We start from the raw sequence: 23,956 nt of genomic DNA, 5'->3' as shown, positions 1-23,956 counted from the left end.
GACAGTTCTTAAAATACATCACTGTCATTGTTTTGTCACAAGATGTACGCCAGTAATGTTTTTTTTTTTAGTGTACAATTATTAAAACTATTTAAATGCCTTAAAGGAACACTCCACTTTTTTTGAAAATAGGCTCCTTTTCCTAATCCGTCTATCTGTTTTGCACATTGTTTTCAACAAACCATATTATAGATGCGTCGTCAGATTTGGGATAAACCCCGGTGCAAGTGCGTGCCGAACCGTGGGTGGAGAACCGAACGGTTCGATTTTTTTTCACAAATAATAATGATTTTTTTATTCACAAATAAATACAACAGAACAAACATATAAATTAAATAAATTGTGCTTTTCAAGTTTTTCATGTAGGTTTAAACTAGATTTTCAGGTACAGAAATTGTAATCTAATGTATAACTAAATATAACTATAGATTAAACTTTATTAAAGTTAATCAGTCAAAAGCAGTTACAGATGCATAAAAATGTTTTTAATGTTGAAAATATAAAACGTTAAATACTGTTACTTGAAATTATAAAAAAAAAATGAAGACACTTTAAATGTGAAATTAAACCCGCCAGTAGGTGGCAGTGAATCACTGTTAATGAGGGAGTCATTGAGATTCAACTGATTCATTCAAATGGCTGATTCATTCAGGAAGTGTTGCTCAGAGACACAAAACAATTCTGTGGACTTTGGAACTATTTTCGTTGGCAAAATACAGCGAAACAGACGATTTGGTGTGTAAAATGTAAGTCACTTGATTTTAAGTTCTTGTTCATTAAACTGTACGCTGAATAAAATCAATATCACATTTGTAATCATGCTAATATTTGAAGAAAAACTGCACTCTTTGTGTAATATTGGTTAACTATATTAAATTATATAAATATGAAATGTATACAGGGGCATTGTTGCCCCTTATCTTGAATTCTGGGGCATTCTAAATGTATTTTAATAGACTAAATCACGCAGTGAATGCGTGCATCTAAATATGCACGCACACTAGTCTAACCTACTAGACTACGTCACATAGTGTATGCGTGCACTCAATGGGTGTTTTTTTGTTTGTTTTTTGAAAAGTGAGGGACATAATCGATAATATCACATCGTTAAATCAAGAATTACGATATCATAGACAATATATATCACACACCCTACAGCACTGGCCCGATCGGGCAAGTGACCTTTCCGTCTACTGTCCCGAGCGTCGTTCACACTGGCCATCGGGCAGTCCTTATTGTCGAGCCCTGTATAAGTAAATAATATTTATTTATATTTACATCAGTTTGGCTTAAAAACTATCATTTTTATTTTTATTTCCAGGATGATGCCTGGCACTGTTGTAGTGACAACAATGTTATGCGTACTGTTTCAGTTCTTTTAATAAAGAATATAAATCATTTTGCAGTAATCTGTAGGCTAGTATTCCATTCCGAACACAGCCATGGTCCCATTTGCATTTGTGTGTTGTTTGTTTATTTGCTTAAAGCCACCAAAATTTGCTGAATTTTGTTGCAAGTTCCGCCCCCAGCGCATGTCCTGATCCTGCTGCGGAGCGTCTTACTCATGTTTACTACGGTGCTGATGTCACCTGCTCAGATGAGCCATATATCACTGGCTTTCATGGCAGCAGCTCATTAGTAGTTAAAACAAGCAATTACAACATGCATGTCAAGAAAATTTATGTTTAATGTGATTTACCCTCTGAGGGTGTCCGTCCATTAAGAAATTGAGCATTCATCATCTTACAAACCCCTGCAAGAATCAAACGGCTTGATTTGAGGAGTCGTGGCTCCTTAGTAAGCAGATAAAACTGCGTGAGATGAAACAGACGTCCCTGGAGAGCCAAAACATGAATGTGTAGAAGTGAAGGAAATTGGCTTGGGGATATTCCACTTGCTCTGCAGATTTTAGAAATGATACATTTTAAAATAAGTGTTCTATTTAGAACCAGCCTGATGTCAGTGAGAATCTCTGATGTTCCACAAAGAACTTTTTATTCACTAGGTGTTTGGAAAAAACAAAAAACAAAAAAAAAAACATATATTTTCTAGTGCTTTAAACATCCCAGAAACCAAAACATTGATCTTAAGAAGTTGTAATAATCAAACATCGAGAATGTTTTAACCACTAACTGGGACGCTGGAGCTAGTTGTCACACTTTTTAATCCATCGAATATTGTCAGTTTCTATATGTGATGCGATCTGGGAAAACCCGTCAGATGTCGTGATGGAAGGTTTTCAGTAAATAAAAAAAAAATATAGGTCGAATGTCATTTTTTGTTGTCAAAAATGGGTTTTCATTAAATTATCATTCTATAACATCTTGTCTATCATCTCTGAAAATATCTTGGCAAAATTCGCCTGTTAAGTGCAGAAAAATTGCGATTTATAGTCTAATGTTACTGTTTAAGAACACACCCAGCAGAGGTAAAAAAAAAATGCTTATAGCTTTCCCTCTCTTAACACTACAAAGACAATTCACCTATCAAAATAAACCACATGACATGTAGAATGAAGGTGTATTAATGCAAATTCCCCGCCATAAAGACAAAAAGGACTGGACTGCTGCTGAGTGGTCCAAAGTTATGTTCTCTGATGAAAGTAAATTTTGCATTTCCTTTGGAAATCAGGGTCCCAGATTCTGGAGGAAGTGAGGAGAGGCACACAATCCACGTTGCTTGAGGTCCAGTGTAAAGTTTCCACAGTCAGTGATGGTTTGGGGTGCCATGTCATCTGCTGGTGTTGGTCCACTGTGTTTTCTGAGGATCAAGGTCAACGCAGCCGTATACCAGGAAGTTTTAGAGCACTTCATGCTTCATGCTGCTGACCAACTTTATGGAGATGCAGATTTCATTTTCCAACAGGACTTGGCACCTGCACACAGTGCCACAGCTACCAGTACCTGGTTTAAGGATCATGGTACACAGTAAATTTTGCAGTGTTAAATGAACTCTATAAGAGTCAAATTTAACACTCGGCCCGAGTGTATTTGGTCCCACTCAGAATTGGTGATAAATTGACTCTCGTCATAGTGTTAAATTTTCAGAGTTAAATTAACTCTATTTTGAGTAAAACTTTAACACTGCTCAACACTGAATAGTGTTACTAGAGTTTAACACTAGGAGAAATTAACTCTGTTTGGTGTTACTAGAGTTTAACACTAGGGGAAAATTAACTCGGATTAGTGTTAATATTTCACTTATGTAGAGTTTATTTACATTTGTAATAGTGAAAAATTCTCAAATTTTAAAACCCTATTGGTGTTTTTAAAACAGAAAAGAAAACAAGTTCAACGACATCACATTTAAAATATTTATTTAAACGTTATCAGGCTCAAGAAACATACACATATATGCACAAAAATACATCACATCTGCATGAAATGACAATACATCACTATATGCAGTACAGAATCTGTTGAACCACCTAGCTAAGCAGTCTTGCTCTAACCTCAGCAATACAATGACTTCCACTTTGTCAACATCTTTGTTGTACACTGTGGTCTGAATAAAAGTGTACATGTTGTGTAGAATAGTTTTATAAATGGTGCCAAAAACAAAGTGTGCCTTAAAATGTTAGTTCACCAAAAAATAAATTCTCTCCTTAACTCACCCTCATGTCATTCTAAACCTGTAAGGCTTTTGTTCATTTTCAGAACACAAATGAAGATATTTTTGATGAAATCTGGGAGACTTCTGTCACTTCATTAACAGCCTACACAACTACAACTTTCAAGGCCCAGAAAGGCAGTAAAGACATCATTAAAGTAACCCATGTGACTCTGTTGATTTAACTTACTTTAACTTAACAGTTTTATGGAGCAACACAATACCGGACTTGAGTACATGAGAGCACAACGACGCATGAGTGATTTGTTAAAATGAAAGCAGTCGTTGTGTGAATAGGTTAAACCAATAGAGTAACATGGATTACTTGAATGTCTCATTGCTACCTGTCGGGGCCTTGAATGTGCTATCTTCATTGTTGTTTCGAAGATGAACGAAGGTCTTACGGGTTTGGAACGGCATGAGGGAGAGTTAATGACAGAATTTTCATTTTTGGGTGAATTAATCCCATTAAAAATATCATCAAAAGGCATCAAAAAAAGACTGACTTGAATGGAATGACATGTTGATCAAGAATGAAGAACTGGTGAACTGAATTCTTGGTTTCAACAGCCAGGTGATAGGGCTAAGCACTTCCAGCGATGTCTTGAAGATGCTCCTCAATGCTCGTTTCACTCTGAGAAAGCCAAGCAAATTGCAGAGGACTAATGTTAAATAATGAAAACTACAAGAAAATAATAATAAAAATAATAATAAATAAAAACAAACCTTCTAAAAGACAAGATCTCTCTACATGAGATGTAGACGCCTTTTCTGGCCTTGACAAGACAATCCTTTTCCTGATGAACAATGAACAACAAAAGCATTTTAAGATCAACACTGCTTAAAGAATGCTATATTGAGTTAATCTTTAGTCACATTTAAAGGGACATTTAAATTCTCACCCTCATGATGTTCCAAACCCATAAGACTTTTGTTCTCGTTTGGAACACAAATTATGATATTTTTGATGACAAAATGCTGTCAGATTTCCTTCCATAGACTGCCTTTCCAACTGATACTTTTGACACTTCAAAAAGTTCATAAAGACATCGGAAAACTAATCCATATGAATTGGGGTTTAGATCAAATTGTTTGAAGAGACTTGATCGCTTATGATGAACAGATTTAATTTAGGTTTTTACTCACATGTAAACATTGATCTGTAAACATAAGCAGAAGCTCCACCAAACCTTAATAACACACAAAACCAAACCTCATCCGGAAGCTCAAACGCTGGTTATGCAGCACGTAACAGCACGGTTCTTGTGCATTATTCAGTTTCGGTTGAGCTTCTGCGTATGTTCACTGATCAATGTTTACATGCAAGAAAAAGCAAAAATTAAATCAGTTCATCATAACAAGTGACCGATTCTCATCAGACAATTTGATCTAAACCACTCAATTCATATGGATTAGTTTTACAATCTCTTTATGAACTTTTTAAAGCATCAAAGTGTCAGTTGCAAAGACTGTCTATGGAAAGAAATCTGACAGCATTCTGTCATCAAAAAGATCTTCATTTGTGATCTGAAGATCAACAAAAGTCTTAGAACGACATGAGGGTGAGTAATTAATGACAGACCTTTTTCGTTTTAGGTGAACTAACCCTTTAATGCAACTCCATGGCAATAAAACTGCCGTGAAAGATGACAATAAAATTCTCATTTCATTTTGTACCTTCAAATGATACTGCTTGTGCTTTAGCAGTGCCTCTCTGTATAGTTTTGATTCTCCATGGCAAGTAACTGGTGGCATTTTCACCAACATAGCAATGCTCCTTAGAAAGACAAAAGCACAGAAGAAGAAAAAAAAGTTTTAAAATCCAAGAGCAAAATACAGCATTTAAAATTTTTTTTAAAAAAATTTTAAAAAAAGAAAAAGAAAATGTGTGATACTTACGTAGCCATTTTTGAAGGAGGGGTCACTGAGATACAGGAACACCACAATTACTCTGGCATATTTCTCATTCACCTTCCTTGGTTGTGATGTACTGCAAAATAAATTTAAAAAAAAAGTATATATCTATCTATCTATATATCTAATATCATGTAAAAATACTTAAAATTTATAACTATTTTTCTAAATGTTTAATCGTATAAAGATCAAACTAATGTTGGATTTTTTAAATTGATTTATTAGTTTCAACAGTTTTTTTCTTTCCCCCTCAAATGCATAAGTAATAACGTGTTGCCCACCTTTTTTAGCTTCATCATCGAGCCTCATTCGTGTAACGTTACATGAAAACCTTTCTTCAATAATGAGTGTGTCCTGTGAGTCAGTGGAGTCAAAGGATGAAGACAGGGACTTGTCTGAGTGCACAGGAGAAGCTTGTTAATTAAAACAAAAAAGAACAAAATACGTTAGTTCAGCAATATGTGCTATACCATGCCAATAACAGTGACTTACAAAGAATGGATTTCAAAATGCGTTACTTGTATCAACCGATGCTCTGCTGAAGTCAACTGATTGTTTATGTCTAATAACAATAATATAAAATAGTTGTTCGTGCTGCCGTGATCATTGCAGAAGGTTAAAGTGACGAGAAACAAAAAAGCGGGTATTTTTAAATGAGACTTTCTTTCCGCCTTCCCCATCGCCTTCTTCGTTGCGTAGTGTTGGGCCATGTTAATGCTATCCCACAGCGCCATCTAACTTACGTGGCTTCAATAAAAATACAATGGTGGCATTTTGACAAATCGAATTTATAATTACCTTCATTGGACATATTTAATCTGTCGGGAGCTGAACAGTATCAAATATATAGTTTATATAACATTCGAACGATTTACATAATTCATAACATAATATATTCTGACATGTTTATGTTCTGTATGTAGCGTCGTAAGACATGCTAAAATATTTCAATCCACAATAACATTTGGCTACATGCTACACGTTACGTTTACATTATAAAATGTTGAAAACACCAGCCACAGCCCTAACTGCAAGATTTCGACCATCCAAACACATAAAAATGTGTCAGCTTACCACCTAGTGTGACGTTCAATAATTAAACGTTTAAAAAAAAAAAATATATATATATATATATATATATATATTAACTAACGTTACAGCTGAAAATCAAATTAAGTAAGATTACTGACATAATTTAAACTTTATCATTACCACATTGTGACGAAAAAGCACATTTCTCCAACATAGGCCTAGTGACTTTATTCCATATTTCCGAGTTTAAACCAAATGACCAGATCAAAAAACTACAACTGCATTATTATTAGCACAATCGTTAACATCAAATATTAAACTTACGTTTTAATAAGTTAATTAAAAGAGCTTACCTTTTAGTGCGAGGCAAAAGAAGATGGCGATGAGAGAACTTCCGCTCAGGTCTTCGGAGTTGGCTTAAGGGGCGGAGCTTAACAGAGTAAATTTAACGACGCAGAATTCAACTCTGATTATTTTCACCAACACTAGGGGGTATTTTTCACTATTTGTTGTTAAATTAACTCCTTAAGAGTAAATGCAGATTAACACTGTTTGATTAACACTGTTGATTTTACTGTGTATCCCTGTTCTTCACTGTTAGACATTTCAAGGGGTTTTTACAGTAACTTACTGGCAACACTGTTGCCAGTAAGTTACTGTAATTAAGATTTACAGTACTATAACCATATTTCAGTTTTACAGTAACTACATGATACTGTAATTTTTTATAATGCAGTGCAATTACTGTAAAAAACCCAGGTAATCAGTACAATATTGTAATTATTTGTCCTAAATATAGATTTCATAATTTTTATATAGAATTATAGAATTAATTTAATTAAGTACTACTGAGATACAATTCACACAAAATTATTCCAAAATATCATTTTATTTTTTATTTAAAACATTGCATATATATCACAAAATAAACAGTCTGCCAATGCTGGAAAGGATATGTTAAAAATGATTTTTTTTTACACATTAATGGGAGAGTTTAGGGACAACATTTTTTGTGTTAATTTTAACTCCTTAAGCTGTTATTGTTTGTAACAAAATAAATGTGTCAAAAAGGTTAGCACAAAGATGTGTAAACGTGTTAAATTAACAAACATAAATTAACACATTATGTGTTGTCCTTCACTACATGCATTACGTTAAAAAACATAAAATGATGTAAAGTCAATGGTTGTTTAGCCTATTGTCAAAAAAAATTATAATTAAATATCAAAAATTACATTCATGAAACTGCAAAATATAAATACATTTTTAAGCTGTCAAAAAAGAAATGTCCAACACAGGACAAAACAGTTCTTTTCTCAATCTCATTAGGTAACATGACACATACATAACCCCACTTTCAAAATCATTTCACTATTTCCAAAATTTGATTAATGTACACTGGTGGCCAAAAGTATTTGTGTCTTAATGTTTTTGAAAGAAGACTGTTCAAGAAACATTTATTCTTATTATGAATGTTCTCCTCTAAATTGAAAAAAAAAAAAAAGACAACACACTGTTTTTGTCCACCTTTGAAAATAAATGAACTTCTCAAAGATTGGTTCCAGTTCAGAACTTGACTGACAACATCAGAATGTTTCCTGGTCTGTCCACGAAAACAAATGTACTCAGTCCTTCAAAGGAGATCCAGGCTCTAACACTAAATAAAAACATGAGTGAGAGAGAGAAAGGAGAGATTCCATATTAGTGTCAAATTATTTTTAACCTCTGTTTTTAAATCTTTTTTTTTACTATAACTTAAAGGGTTAGTTCACCCAAAAATGAAAATTCTGTCATTTATTACTTACCCTCATGCCATTCCACACATGTAAGACCTTCGTTCATCTTTGGAACGCAAATTAAGATATTTTTGTTGAAATATGATGGCTCAGTGAGGCCTGCATAGGGAGCAATGACATTTCCTCTCTCAAGATCCATTAATGTACTAAAAACATATTTAAATCAGTTCATGTGAGTACAGTGGCTCAATATTAATATTATAAAGTGAAAATATTTTTGGTGTGCTAAAAAAAAACAAAATAACGACTTATTTAGTGATGGCCGATTTCAAAACACTGCTTCAGGAAGCTTCGGAGCGTTATGAATCTTTTGTGTCGAATCAGCGGTTCGGAGCGCTAAAGTCACGTGATTTCAGCCGGTTGAAATCGGATCTTGAGAGAGGAAATGTCATTGCTTCTTATGAAGGCCTCACGGAGCCATCGAATTTCAACTAAAATATCTTAATTTGTGTTCTGAAGATGAATGAAGGTCTTACGGGTGTGTAACGACATGAGGATGAGTAATTAATGACATTATTTTCATTTTTGGGTGAACTAACCCTTTAGGAATGTTTTAATATATATTGATATATATATATATATATATATATATATATATATATATATATATATATATATATATATATATATATATATATTAAGTAACATCTTTTTGTCAATAGCATATTCAAAAATTTCAGCTGAACTGTAAATTAAATTATGCCAGATTAAATTAATACTTACATATGCTAAATTCTGTCCAAAAATGCTGAGATCCATATAGAGAAAGATTGTAATCGATGATTTAGCCAATTTCAGCCTGTCAGGAGGGAAGGGGGAGCTGTGTGAGATAAATACACAGTAAGACGCATGCAAGAAATCATTATGTGATGATTTTTCTCCTCCCTACAGTAGTTAACCCAGTGCGCTGATATTAGGACCTTCCTGTCAGTACACATATTGCTAATTCAACAATGCTAGTGACTGATGCATTAGCTGTGCTTCAGCTATACTACTGACAATGACAATGAACTTTGTGGCCCGCAAAATGTCGCTGTGGCGCGCTTTTAAACCAGTATTACAATAAAATAGGCAGAAAACATTGCTTTTGTTAAGTCATTATATGATTTCAAGTACAGCTTACCTCAGAAATCTTGCTAGCAGTCACCGGCGCTTTGTTGCAGTTGAGACCTTTAAAACACGCATACATAAATAGTAGTAAATATTAAATTCCATAATCTAACAGAATCTTTTGTCAAATGAAATGTTAACGCAGTTTACCGTGGTAAAGATTTTTTTTTTACCTTGTTTGCTGGTCTCTCTCTCTCGGGGATGAGTCTTCACGGGGTGCATCAGTAAACCGGCCTCAGACTGTGGCGCTGCCGCGCTGGTTCCTTCTCTAATAAGTTACCCCAGGACGCGAACGACGCGATTCAACAAAAGACAGAACCCATTAAAATCACTGTTGTTTGTACTGAATGCTGAACGACACGACAAATCCCAGACAGTATAATGTTACTGATGCCCCGTTACGGCACTCCGAGTCCGAGTCCAAGCGCTCGCGCTATTTCTGACACTTGTATTACACTATGGGTTCAAGTGTACTATAACGGAGTGTTTGACTTGACTTGACTTAGTGCCCCCGAGAACACAACAAAGGGGGTGAGGCCATGTTGGGCTGCTTTAGAGAAGAGGAAGAGTTGTTGTAGTAGAGTGTTGTTCATGCCGTCATTTTATGCCGGACTGCTTCACAAACGAGGGTCAATTCAATGCTAGATTTGCACAAAAGATTAACATGACGGCACATGCTAGTCGATGAGTTGAATCAACTCCACAGCAACTACATAAATTTATCCACTAACCATTGAGAAACGTCCAGTTTCATTCTAAAAGTTGTAACTTCTTCCTGAGTCTCTCCATCAGTGTCGACTCCGGTTTGAACAATGTAAGGCTGAACACCGTTACTGACAATCCTCATTTTGGCTGCGTGAGATTCTCCAGCTTTGTTGTTGTTGAGCTGTTAACGCTCCGCCCTCTTCTGGAAATCGGGCCGGGAGCAGCAGCTCATTTGCATTTAAAGGGACACACAAAAACGGCGTGTTTTTGCTCACACCCAAACAGGGGCAAATTTGACAAGCTATAATAAATGATCTGTGGGGGATTTTGAGCTGAAACTCTTTAAAAATATGAAATGCAAATTCATTGATTACTTGTGTCATTGTTTATCACATAGATTTGAATCATATTATTTTGTAGCATATTAGTATAAAAACAGAAAAACAATCATTTGTGTGATTACACTTTTGACTCAAAACCTGCTAGCTAAAGACTAGACGTGACAACTAGCCCCGGCGTCCCCTTATACAGCAAGAAGAAAAGGATTCGTCATCTTTTCTGAATCTGAAGTGCAGCACAGACCCACTGAATGACTTTTAAGGGTGTATCTCCAGTGATCCTTTGTGCAGCAGTTTGGTTTAAAAATAGCGTGACGCAAGTGAGCGGTAGATCCAGAAGAATATGACTTAATGCCACGCGTTTGATCAAGAACGCTTTCAGAAGTCATGCAGTCTCAGGCGTCCTTATAAGCCCAGAACACAAACTACCACCCACAGATCAGGCCTGACTCGAGAGCTTATGATAATCTCAACTAGTGCTGAATTATGAATGCTGCAGAAAAAAAAGAATTTGCGTGTAGAGTTTCAGGCCATATCACACTGTCTTTTAAGTCAGAGACTGAGTCTTATGCAGCAGTGCAGGAAAATTTCCACCTGCTGGACAATAAAACAGGTTAAACTTCCGTTGAGGACTGTGCAAGATGAATGCACACCTAGATTTATTGAGTTACAAACCAATTTAACTTCTACCGGCAGCGCCAATTAATATTTATCCGTTGCATACTTCATATGTGCTGCATAGCAGAGGGAATTAAGTGAAAGAACAGCTGGAAAATGTCTCTGTGAATCTTAAGTTTCTCCACGTAATGATGTCAAAGCTGCTTTGATGCTTGGAAAAATATGTCACAGGAGCAGAAAAACAATGCATTCATATGGATAGAGTAATAAAACATGGAATGTGTCATCTCATATGCATTTCTTTAAGCATTTTATGCACAAAAAAAATGAATTGTTGGATTTACTTAAAGAAGCAGTGTCAAGTGGCTCCATGGAACTATGGAGTAATTTGTACAAATAACTATTTAGTTGAAATTCAAGTAAAGCTGACAAAATTTCTTTGAGTAAATACAAATCATTTGAATTTGTCACTGCTACATAATATTTATATATGCAGTTTACTTAATATGTAAGGTGAACACAGTTATTATTTTAATATGTATATTTATACAACAATTCAGTTTGATTGGCTGAGAGCCGTGCAATATTCTACTGATAACAGCACTCACCATTTCACTGTTTGTATCACTCCGCTTAAAGCGACTGTCATGGTGGCTGAGCAAATCCACTGTATTTTTCATAAATACTTTGTAGTGATTTTTACTTTGTCCATTCAAGGATGCAAAGTAAAATAGGGATTGGTACTCACGTCACCGCTGACATTGTGATTTTTGGATCACACGTCTCTTAAGGTGTGATTATGAGTACATCAGATGGCCACTTCCCCCTTTTTCCCTAGTTCAGGGTACCAGTCAAGGTCTTTTACTTTGGTAGTATGAGAACACTCCCAACAGGGGCTTTTCATTCATTTAGAATTAATGTAAAGTGGTCAGCTGATTTATTTGAAAGATTGGTGAGATTGCTAACTTGTAGAGCCTTTTCTGTATTATCAGCACAAGGAAGACACAAGTGTAATAAAATAAATTTTATTAACAGAAGATAAACAAGAATAACTAACACGACTACTAAATGAATACCATGAATGATAAAGGAATAAAGTGCATAAGATACATAGAATACAAGTGATTAAGTTGGGTGTGGCTATGGAAGAGTTACGTTATCTTATGGAAAGATAAACTGTTTCTCTGAAAATAAGGTGGAGAACCTTATGCAACAAACAAATAAACAAGAGATTATTTGTTATTGACTAACATCAGCTATATTGAATCTAATAGGAATTAGGAAACTATATACTGATAATATACAACAATGCCAAGGTCTCTGGAAAGAGGTTTGGTTAAGTGATATTTACGTTCCACTTGGTTGAGTCTGATGACGGTGACGTCTTCCACTGGTTGTGCTGGGTGACAATGCAGTGGGGAGAGGAGCCAGAATCTGTTTCAACAGTCTTGAACACGAAGCTCTGTGGGATGCTGATCTCCTGGAGCACCAAAGCGTCCTAAAATCTGGAACACGCAGATGAGGCCCTGGTATAGGTGCAGAAGGTCCTTAACAATCTGGAACACGCAGACGAAGGTACCTTGGAGTGAAGGTTTGCTCTCCTGAGCTTAACCTTGTTGCAGATGTCGTTACTGTCTCGCTGGACGGAAACTCTGAACGTAGTGTTTGTTGATGTCTCTTTCATCACAAGCTGGAGGCTTAGAATGTGATCGTCTCTGTTGCTGCCTCACAAGCTGTAGACTCAGATCATGGGATCTGTTGTTGTCTCTCTGGATGGACCAGAGGCTCAGGAGGGTGTTGTATCTGTTAATGTCTATCCCTGTACAGGACAGACTCAGAACAGTAAATCTGTTGTGTCTTTCCCCTTTGAAGAGCAGACTCAGAACAATATCTGTTAATGTCTCACTCTACAGAGTTGAGACCCAGATCCGTGTATCTGTTGTGTCTCAGCTTCGCAAGCCGGGACTCAGAACAAGGAGTGTCTGTTGAAAGGGTACCTTTATCCCTTTCCGATGAGGAGGAGATTGCAATTTGGCGTTTCTCCATTCGAGTGCTGTAATTGGCTGCTGGCATCAGAAATCTCCCCTGTGGAATTCATTTGCATAAAGCACAAATTAGGAAGTCTTTACAGTGTCTTTAAAGTTTACCAATGCATTTCTCACTTTCCAAACCACCACCAGAATTCCTTTGGCAATATTCTAAACAAATGGAGACTAAACATGATGGAAAAAGATTGAACTGTCATTCAATTGTACATTAACAGCTGTATTTGTATCAGATGTTGCACTACAAATGGCTGTCACTGAGAATACGTATTTCTGTGAATAAGTATGAAATGGATGTGTAGTTTGCAAGGGTTTTCAAACATAGTTTTGAATGGATTTGGATGGATCTTTGTGATCTCTTTTTGTTTCACCCATTGCTGCTAAGTTCCTGAGGAATTTTTATGGCGGGTCTGTGGCCAACCTTAGGAAGTAGTCTCTAGATGGGTCTAGAGACGGATCTAAACTGGGCCCTAGAATGTGCTGTTCACTACAACTTGTACAACAAATACACTTGTTGTACCACAAACTGTAGTTTTCAGAGTTTTTTAGGTGAGAATGTAGCTGTTTAGACCTGAAATATGTGACTCATATTTAATCGTAGTGCCTATTTTACAGTTTGTTTAGACATTTTTGGAGATGCGAGCTCCAGGCCGTCAGCGATCGTTCAGTGCTCGTTCAGTGCTCGCCAGTGCTATGGGGATTTGCCGCTGGCTCTTTTAGTGATTAAACATGAGATAGAATTCATTTTGGGTAAAACAGGCAATCTTTGGTCTTATTAATCTATTACTTGTTCCTGAGCAAATTGAATTGGGCTATGTTAAATGTATGTAATATTAAGGCTATATTTAACATCCTGTAGAGCACTGCTTTTGTATGTTTGACTAAATTGTGTTTATTTCCTATTGTCATTTATAATGGCTATTGTTGTTAATTTAAATATTGTTGTTCAATAAATATTATTTTATATAAATAATATGTTGTATTTGTTATTGCCCTCAGAGAAACCAACACACCAGTTTGTGTCCTATCACCACAGGATATCATTAAAAACAACTTACCTGTGATGGAGGATCACTTCTCAGTCCCATGTTTCTTGGGAATATCCCGGACGAGCCCCCAGCTGTTAGGGTCCATTAGTGTGTAATATGGATTGAGTGAAAGTTACAATAATATAATAAGCCATTAGATGGCAGCAAACTTTACGAGTGAATGAGTGAATGACTTTTAAATTGAAAGGGACTTTTGTAAAAAAAAAAGGGTGTTGTTTTAGCACTGTATGTTATTCCCTTAACTGTAAAAAGGACAAATATAAGGATCGCTTTCCTCAGCAGACATTCAAACGGATTTTTATAATGGATATAATATCATTGACATCGATCTGAAGAATGAATGTTATATCAGACACAGGTAATGCTCACTCAGGCGATCTCTCTCTCTCTCTCTCTCTCTCTCTCTCTCTCTCAATAATACTATATAAAATACAATGAGTTTACAATGAGTAAAACTTCCTTTGTTACTAATTCTAAAGTGACATTTTAGAATCAAACTGAGATTTAAGTCTGTGGTGGAAGGAAGTAGTTCTGCACAAAAGAGGGACACTCAGTTGTTATTTCTTATTTATTTACACACTCATGCCGTCGAACTGTTGTTTAAACACAATATCACACTCGTAACCATGCGATGTGGCTGTATATCAGCACGCTATGATTACCTACGGATGTGCTGATATAGAGCAATATTGCATGGCTACTCGTTTGATATTGGTCATATATTAACTATTTGCTCTACAAAATGAAATAACTCACTGAGCAAACTCAATTTGATTGAGAGCAGGAATTCACAGGTGCTCAAATACGCATAATGGTAAACATAAAATTTAAAAACATTACAGAAACTTATCTAAATGTCCAACATAACTGACCATTAAACATTAACAAACTAACAACATCTTTCCCTTAACTGAAAAACACCTAAAATAAAATTAATCTCTAAATTTACCTAATTCAGTCTCTTGCAAAGCATGCTGGGACCTACAGATCCACTGCCTAGTTATTTATGTCAACATTAATTTGTGCGTTTCACCTGGCAGTGTTAAGTTGACTGAACAAACACTTAAGTAAAGCTGATAATACTCATTCTTAGTAGAAACAACTCAGTTAAATTAAGTTCATGTAGTTACACGAGTCTTTAAGTAATGTAAACAAGGATGGTTGGTGAAACTAACAACAGTAAAAGTTTTGTTCCAAGCAAAGCTCTACATAAAATGCATGATGCATTTGTCTCGCTATTGATATATTATGCATGCTCAGCCATCGCAGGGATGTTTCTTGACTCACATGCCCACCTTGATAGATAACGTAGCTTTGAGTTAATCTGATGGCTGCTGATGTGTTTCTGATGTGCCTCTATGTGCATTGTGCTTCACTGTCTCTTAAAAGATAGTCTGTCATCATGACATTTTTCCTTAATTGTTTTGCATTGTTAAACAGAATAATTCTACGCAGCTGAAGGCTGCATTGTGGCCCGGCTGTCAGGTGTGTTTACCCGAGATAAAGGCTCGGATCAAAGGGAGATGCGCAGGGACTGACGTGCTGACAGTATGTTGCTCGGGGAGTTTGTTCAGTAGTTTCTGTGTAAGTTTGAATAAATAATAGGGGCATATTGGATGTAACCACTCATCAGATAGCACAGCATTAGTCATTGAGTCACAGAGCTGTGGCACCTTTCAGACACGCAGGGGTTTGGACGCATCGTCGCATTTAACAAGTTCAGTCTTCACAGAAGCATAAGACAGCTGCGGTGACATGCCGTTAATGCTGCGTCTGCTTCAACGCAGCTCTTACTGTCCAACACCCCAGGGTTTTATGTGAGATCTCCATAATGCACTGTATCTCAGGAAACCAGCATGTGTTATTACTTTTTGGTGGTAATAACATGGTATTTGTGAAGTACCTTGGTGTGCTCTAAACTGGGACACACTTGACTGAATTTGTCTTTCGTAATCTTGATAAAACCTTTAGATCTGAAGGATTCTACCTAAATGCTTGAAATTAGTTGTATAGACATTTATGAATTTTGCCTACATATGATTTTCTTTATTTGTTTTAATTTATTGCTGTGAAGTTTGTGTGTGTGTGTGTGTGTGTGTGTGAGTGCGTGTTTGTACACATACACATATGTGTAAATATGTATATATAAATATGTATATATATATATATATATATATATATATATATATATATATATATATATATATATATATATATATATATATATATATATGTGTTGTTAATATTTACATATATATTTATATTTAATATTATAAACACACAGACATATTATATAAACACATTATTTTATGTATTATTGCTGTTGTTGTTGTTGTTATTAAATATTATTATTGTATTGTTTTTACATTTTTTATTTTACATTTACATATTATCTTTGTTTATTTTTTATTTGGTTTTATTTTTTAAATAGTAATATTTGCATTTATTATTAGTAGTATTTTATTCATGAATGTTTTTTTTATTTAAATTATTTGCTTACATTTATTTGTTTGGTTTATTTTCATTATTCTATATTCTTTTTATTTTATGTATTATTATTTTATTATTTTTATTTATTTTTATTTCATGTGTTTTAAATATTAAAATTTTATGCATTATTTTTGTTATTATTATATCTATGTTTTTATTATTTTATTTGCTTAAATTTATTTGTCTGCTTATTTTTTTATATTTTTGTTTCTTACATTTTTTTAAATGTTAATATTTATTTTATGTATTTATTATTATCATCATCATCATCATCATTTTTTATTTATTTTTAAATGTTTTTCGCTTTGCTTAATTTGTATTGTATTTAGGGCTGGGCGATATGGCAAAAATTTTTAATCTCGATAATTTTTTCCCATATTGATCGATAATGATATATATTTCGATATATAAACTGTTAATGCTGCCAGCTTTCAAATAGTATCCCAACTATGACTTAAGCCACAAAAATGTGAGGGTTCATTAATTACATTTTAAAGTATAGTTTATTAACAAAAACAGATTACATATTTGGCCTTAAAAAATTAAGACAACTTACTAACTTAGCGTGTGACCTTTAATTATAAATAAGCCCGACATACACTTGGCTCTTATTTTGAAATGTATACACAATTGCAGGCTGATCCTTCAGATTCTTACAACCGTCTAAAACATTTTATATAAAGGCCATAAAGTAGACATTGTAATAATTCATCAACTTGAGTTCATTAGCAATCGCTTGGCATAAATCTGCTCTTTTTGTTGATTGAGAATCACTTTAGCAACCTGAAGTGCTGTTGCGTGAGCCTGTAGAATGTGCAACAACGCCGCCGCCTTGTGACTTTGTAACATGCAGCGCTCTTTGTGAAATATCCACAGCATCTCTGCAGCGCACGTGGGAATGTCAGCGGGAGTAAACAGTTCTGAAGCACACATAATGAGCAGGTATGAAATGCGTAGGGCGAGGGGAGATTTTCCACTAGTTAATCGATCGCGGATGGTTTCATTATCTTGGGCTGATACAAAAGTATGAGAGGATAAAAATAATAAAAGCATAAATGTGTCTCCAAATATACTTGGGCGGCCCACCCAAAAAGTGGGTGTGTCTCAATCAGCTCCCTAGTTCAGTAGTCAGGGCACTGATCAGGGAGTCGGTCACATTAATTTACATGATGTACTGATTCGCGACCAAAGAAGCTGATTGAGACGCAGTGTGAAGCACTGTGATGGAATAAGTTGTGTTGCCAGTCTTGTTTTTCACCACCCAACGACATATTTTACAGATCGTTTTAATCTGCGCCTGGTCGCTTTTCAAATAACCAAACCACTTCCATATAACTGAATATTTGCTACCTTTTTTGTCGACAATTTCATATTTTTTATACAATAACTCGAGGTTAGTTTCACTTTCGTCGCTGCTTCTACTCATTTTTGTCGTCCTTGTGTTGAGTTTGCTTTGCAAAGTGCCATGTTGCATGTTTATTGGCTGTGGTCGCATATTTCTGCTGATCGTTGATTGGCTCTTATATTAATCCATATCGAGTAAAAATGCCTAGAGCTTATCATGGTTATCGACATATATTTTATCGCGATTCGATACGATATTGTTTATCGGCACAGCCCTAATTGTATTCATTATTATTTTATTTAATTAATGTTGTTTTTATTTAAATTATTTGTTAACATTTATTTGTTGGTTTGTTTATTTTCATTATTGTATTTTTTCACATTCTATGTATTTTGTGCATTATTATTTTATCTTTTTAATTTATTTTTATTCATTTTTACTTTGTTTTTAAAAATATGAATATTTTATGAATTATTATTATTAATGGATGTGTTATAGTGGAGGAAAAACTGCCAACAGGTGTTCAGCATACATGTAAACTCCTTCAATACTGTGTTCACCTCATGTGCATGACATGAATGTTGAGAAAGTAAGAATCTCGCTTTATTTGCATTTAGAGTGCTGCTGATTGCATCAAGTGGCTTGTCAGAATCAATATGTAAAGATGGCGATGCAGTCATTGAGGGAAGTCTCTGAAGAGCTCATGACTCGCTCTGTTTTACCAATTATTGGACACAGAAACCTTTCTGAACACATACTATTGGCTGAAGCCATCTCCAGTCCATCCAGTCAATGTACAACCACGAGCTGTATACAGAAACATTGCTAATCCTTGTGTAGAACAATGAATGTATTGGCTCGCATGCAGTGAAAAAGAGGCCAACGTGAAAGCAGAAGCGTTCGCACATGCACAATCTGCTTGTTTTATAAATGCACATTCACAACCCCTGGCTCACATTTTTAATGACAACATAAAACATGTCAGCATGAAACAGCTTGCAACCCATTTTAATTGCATAATTAGATGCATTTCTGAAAAAAAAAAAAAAAAACTAAGTAAAAGTTTTTATCAGTCAGAAATTGATCGAGAAGAATGTCTAACTTGCACTGCTGAGTCTATTTTGATTTCATGTTAACCTCAGTGTTCATGAATTGATTGTTTCTTTGTTGTTTTCATCTCTTGTGTTCAGCTCTTCTTTGACTGTGTGAAATGGTTTAATAGTCCCTCGGCAGCTGTTGTGAGAGAAATGAGGGGAATATTCAGTTGTCACTGCGTTACTGCGTCCTCAGATAAGTCTGAATATGTAAAACTGATATTAAATGTTATGAGGAGGTTTTATCACAACGTGGGCTGCATGTATGATGAATTATCATCATTAGCGCTGCTCTCCTGGCATCATTTAGACTTCTAGGTGTTTCTGGAACTGGAAAGCAAATTGTAAAACCAGAGCGGAGATGAGAGTGGCCTTCATATCTGTCAGGACGTTACGGGTTCCTATCAATCAAAAATGGCTTGCTGGCATCCAGCGTTCATTTCCTTCTCCATAATAAACTTGAAGAGGTTCTCAAGAAAAAGACGATTTATTTTGTGTACTTTGAAGGGACATTTCATTGCTCAGGTGTTGCTCTTTCATAGCGCAGATTTGTTTGTTTCATAGTTGATATGTCAGATGTTTCTCCTAAAGTTCATAAAGGGGACCTCTAATGCCCCATTTACAAGATGTAATATAAGTCTCTGGTGTCTCCAGAATGTGTCTGTGAAGTTTCAGCTCAAAATCCCCCACAGATCATTTATTATAGCTTGACAAATTTGCCCCTGTTTGGGTGTGAGCAAAAACACACCGTTTTTGTGTGTGTCCCTTTAAATGCAAATAAGCTGCTGCTCCCAGCCCCCTTTCCAGAAGAGGGCGGAGCTTTAACAATTACGAATCGCAAAGATACTGTTGAAATACACAGTGTTATAAGATTTTCAGGTGTTCAGGTGCAGAAACTGTAATCAAATGTTAAGCAACACTGCAATTTATAAATAAAATATACATTACAAATATAGTTACAAAAGTTATTTAGTCAAGAACAGCGAGTGAATTTTCTCTGTCTTCTGTTGTTTGATTAATGTTGTACAGAGAAATATTAGGCTGCTGTCACTTTAAGAGCTGCACAGATCCAATATACTGTTACACATGCGTTTTCTTTGTCAACTGTTTACATTCACTTAAGACATAACTGACTGTGCTTACGAGGATATTTTGACATATTTTTGTGTGTATTTTTCCGTTCAAATGCAAAAATACAGTTCAGTAACGCACACTATACAATATGAGAGGCAGCTTTCTGTGCACACGTTTTGGATGTGTGTGCAGCGTGGGTCTTGCTCTTGAATGGTTTAAAGTCATATTAAAACACACACAAAGGAATCAATAAGAGAAATCAAATTGCAATAAATAAATTACAGTGAAATATTAATACAATTAGTTTCCTATTTGAATATATTTTAAATTATAATTTATTCCTGTGATGCAAAGCTGAATTTACTCCAGTCTTCCGTGTCACATGATCTTTCAGAAATCATTCTAATATGCTGACTTGCTGCTCAAGAAACATTTTTTATTTACTTAAAAACATATGCGATATTAGTGATCTTCTTTCAAGCATTATGTTAAAGGATTAGTTCACTTCAGAATTCAAATTTCCTGATAATTTACTCACCCCCATGTCATTTAAGATGTTTATGTCTTTCTTTCTTTAGTCGAAAAGAAATTAAGAATTTTGAGGAAAACATTCCAGGAATTTTCTCCATATAAGTGGACTTGGGATGAACAGGTTGAAGGTCCAAATAAGTTTCAGTGCAGCTTCAAAGAGCTCTACATAATCCCAGACGAGGAATAAGGGTCTTATCTAGAGAAACCATCTGTCATTTTATTAAATAAAAATTATATACTTTTTAACCACAAATGCTCATCTTGCACTGCTCTGTGATGCGCCACGCATTATGTAATCACGTTGGAAAGGTCTCGCGTGACATAGGCTGAAGTACCACATTAGGGTGAAAAACTCCATCTAATTTTCTCCTCCAACTTCAAAATCATCCGACATCATTGTTTTCTCTTTTTTTGGTAAATGGCATTTGAATTATTCTTTGCACGTTCACTTTGTAGACACTGGATCGGTACTTCCGCCTTCATTACACCGGAACTGTAATTTGGACCTTCAACCCGTTGAACCGCAGTGTTGATAGAAATATATATGAAGAAAAATCCTGGAATGTTTTCCTCAAAAATCTTAATTTCTTTTACACTGAAGAAAGAAAGACATAAACATCTTGGATGACATGGGGGTGAGTAAATTATCAGGAAATTAAAATTCTGAACTAATCCTTTAAGGCATTTCCATGGAGGTGAATAAGGTTGCGCTAATGTTGCAATCTGTAGGTGGGCTCCTTTCTGCAGACCAGGTTTGTTTGAAGTCAGCTAGTCGACCATAACCAACTCCCCTCGCATTTAGATTTGAGCGGGACTGAACCAAAAGCCTCCATACTGCGACAGAATCTTCTCCGCAATCAGTGGCGGCAGGATGGGCGGCAGGGGCGACTGTATTGATCAGTGACTGAAACTGCCTCCAATTCTGTTTTCCTCACTGAATACACGGAAAAGAAAAGAATAACCGTTTGTGGGCCAGGAAAAATGACAATATCACAACTGCAACAGAGCTTTTACTGTTTGAGAAACCGTATGGCCTGCTCAGATATGGAAACAAGATGCTGTTTTTCTACAGTATGACTGAGACTCGGAATGATATATTAGAGAGAAAATGATTGCAGCAATCCAGCTCAAGCCTATTGACTCTTCCTGTGTTTTATACACTAGACTAACACACTATATAGAGCTTCAGAAGTTGACTATACAAACCAGGACAGGGACAATTATGTTCCGACGTATATTATTCAATACGCACTCTGGGAATAACTATTACCATAAAAGTAATAGGGAGTGTGATTGTATTCCTGTGGGAATGCAAACAAGACTACGGTTACATGCGGTTTGTAATATAAAACTAGTGGAATAATGTACAAAATATTCAAACACATACACACACACTGCTTTCTCTTTAAATAAGTAAAGAAATATGGCTTTAACATGCTCACACTCTCACACATATATAAATAATAATGCGCTATAAAAAAAGCTTTGGTTTATATAAATCAGGTTGCCTGACCGAGTGTTTCATATGGAGAAAAATGGGTCAGCTTTGTGGAAAGGGCTTTTTTCTGTAGGTAAAAGCATTTTAAACAGTCTTCAATTACTTATGGACTTGAATATTAACTGTAAAGCTAGATGTTCTTTGAAAAAACATCTTCAAGTGCCCCAATTTCAGAGCGCTAATGTGAGGAGGTAAATTTGCAGTGTTGCTGGGAAACGTCAGCCAATTCAAGCGTCCTGATATTTACAAACAGTCTTGCAGTCATTAAAGTCAACATAAAAAATCTAAATTGACTATTTACTTTCTTAATGTATGTTCCAGGTCTTGTTTTGTCTGATATATCAGTGCATGTTATTTAAACAAAAAAAAAAAAATAATAATCAAAATTATTTTATCAGTCCCATTTTACGTGTCTGTCATATTGAGACTGTTCTCACCATCCAGTCAATTCTCAATCAAGTACTGTCTTATGTTTTTTTTTTTTTTTTTTTTTTTTTTTGATTTTCTCAGAAATATGTCTCATTATGGAAGTAAATAGGTTGCTTCATGTTTACTTTTAAACATGGTTTTAAGGATCATGTATTACTAAATACAGATAAAGTATAAAACATTTTTTACCTTATAAAATTTGTTTTATTATTTTCCCCCTTTTTCTTTCCCTGGTTTTTGCATCAAATGTACTTGAGCCACTTTTCCGCCAGAGGAACTTTCCCCAGGAACTAGGGACTCTGGGCTGGTACTCGGTGTGATTCAACTGCAGGGACCAGGGTCTAAATTAAGTTCTGGGTAAAAATTTACCCCTCAGAAAGTCCCTGCTCACGATGTAGTACTTTTTCAAAGTTCAGGAAATTTCAGGGGTGGGACTTGGACGCTGAACATGCTGATTGGTTGAGTTCATGTAGCATTTTGATTGGTTGACTCCATGCATCATTTTATTTCAACCACCATTTTTCACCAAGTCTGTTGTAGTGCGTGCATTCAGAAGCCATATTTCCACCAAAATTTTAGACTGTGATGGAAATGCAGACAGCAACAGGTCTGGGAAAAAAAAAAAAAAAAAAAGGTCCTGGGACAAATTGTTCCTGGTAATTTTGGTGGAAAAGCGGCTTTGGATAAAAGTGGCTTGTCGATGCAGCTGGTATATGAAAAACAAATGTGCTGAAAAGTACATTTGTACTGTACTGTATATGCAATGTTGAAGTTAAAAAGAAAATATAACAATGTTTACAAAGTGCTTTAATGTCAAAGAAGACATTCAGGAACAGATTTTTGAAAAAAAAAAAAATGTTTTAATGTTTCTGAAAGAAGTCTGTTCTGCTCAACAAGGCATTTGTTTGATGAAAAATGCAGTAAAATAGTAGTGTTATGAAATATTACAATTTAAAAGAACTGTTTTCTATTTTAATATATTTTAAAGTGTAATTTATTTCTGTGATCAAAGCTGAATTTTCAGCATCATTACTCCAGTCTTCAGTGTCACATGATCCTTCAGAAATCATTCTAATATGCTGATTTGCTGCTCAAGAAGCATTTCTGATTATCAGTTGAAAACATTTGTGCTGCTTCATATTTTTGTGAAAACCGAGATTTTTTTCAGGATTTTTATATGAATATAACGTTCAAAAGAACAGCACTGAACTCAAATAGAAATCTTTTGTAACATTATAAATGTCTTATACTGTCATTGATCAATTTAATGCATCCATGC

The 23,956-nt window shown here is 35.2% G+C and overlaps 1 protein-coding gene across 1 annotated transcript in view; it reads left to right on the top strand.

Moving 5' to 3' along the window:
• The window catches only part of cntnap3 (contactin associated protein family member 3), a 161,887-nt gene that overhangs the window by 13,775 nt on the left and 124,156 nt on the right, over nt 1-23,956 (top strand). The gene's annotated exons all lie outside the window — the stretch shown is intronic.

The sequence above is a fragment of the Chanodichthys erythropterus genome, chromosome 10 (genome assembly GCF_024489055.1).
Source record: "Chanodichthys erythropterus isolate Z2021 chromosome 10, ASM2448905v1, whole genome shotgun sequence".
NCBI lineage: Eukaryota > Metazoa > Chordata > Actinopteri > Cypriniformes > Xenocyprididae > Chanodichthys > Chanodichthys erythropterus.
The sequence above is the reverse complement of the archived record's forward strand: the minus strand, read 5'-3'. Positions and strand labels throughout refer to the sequence as shown.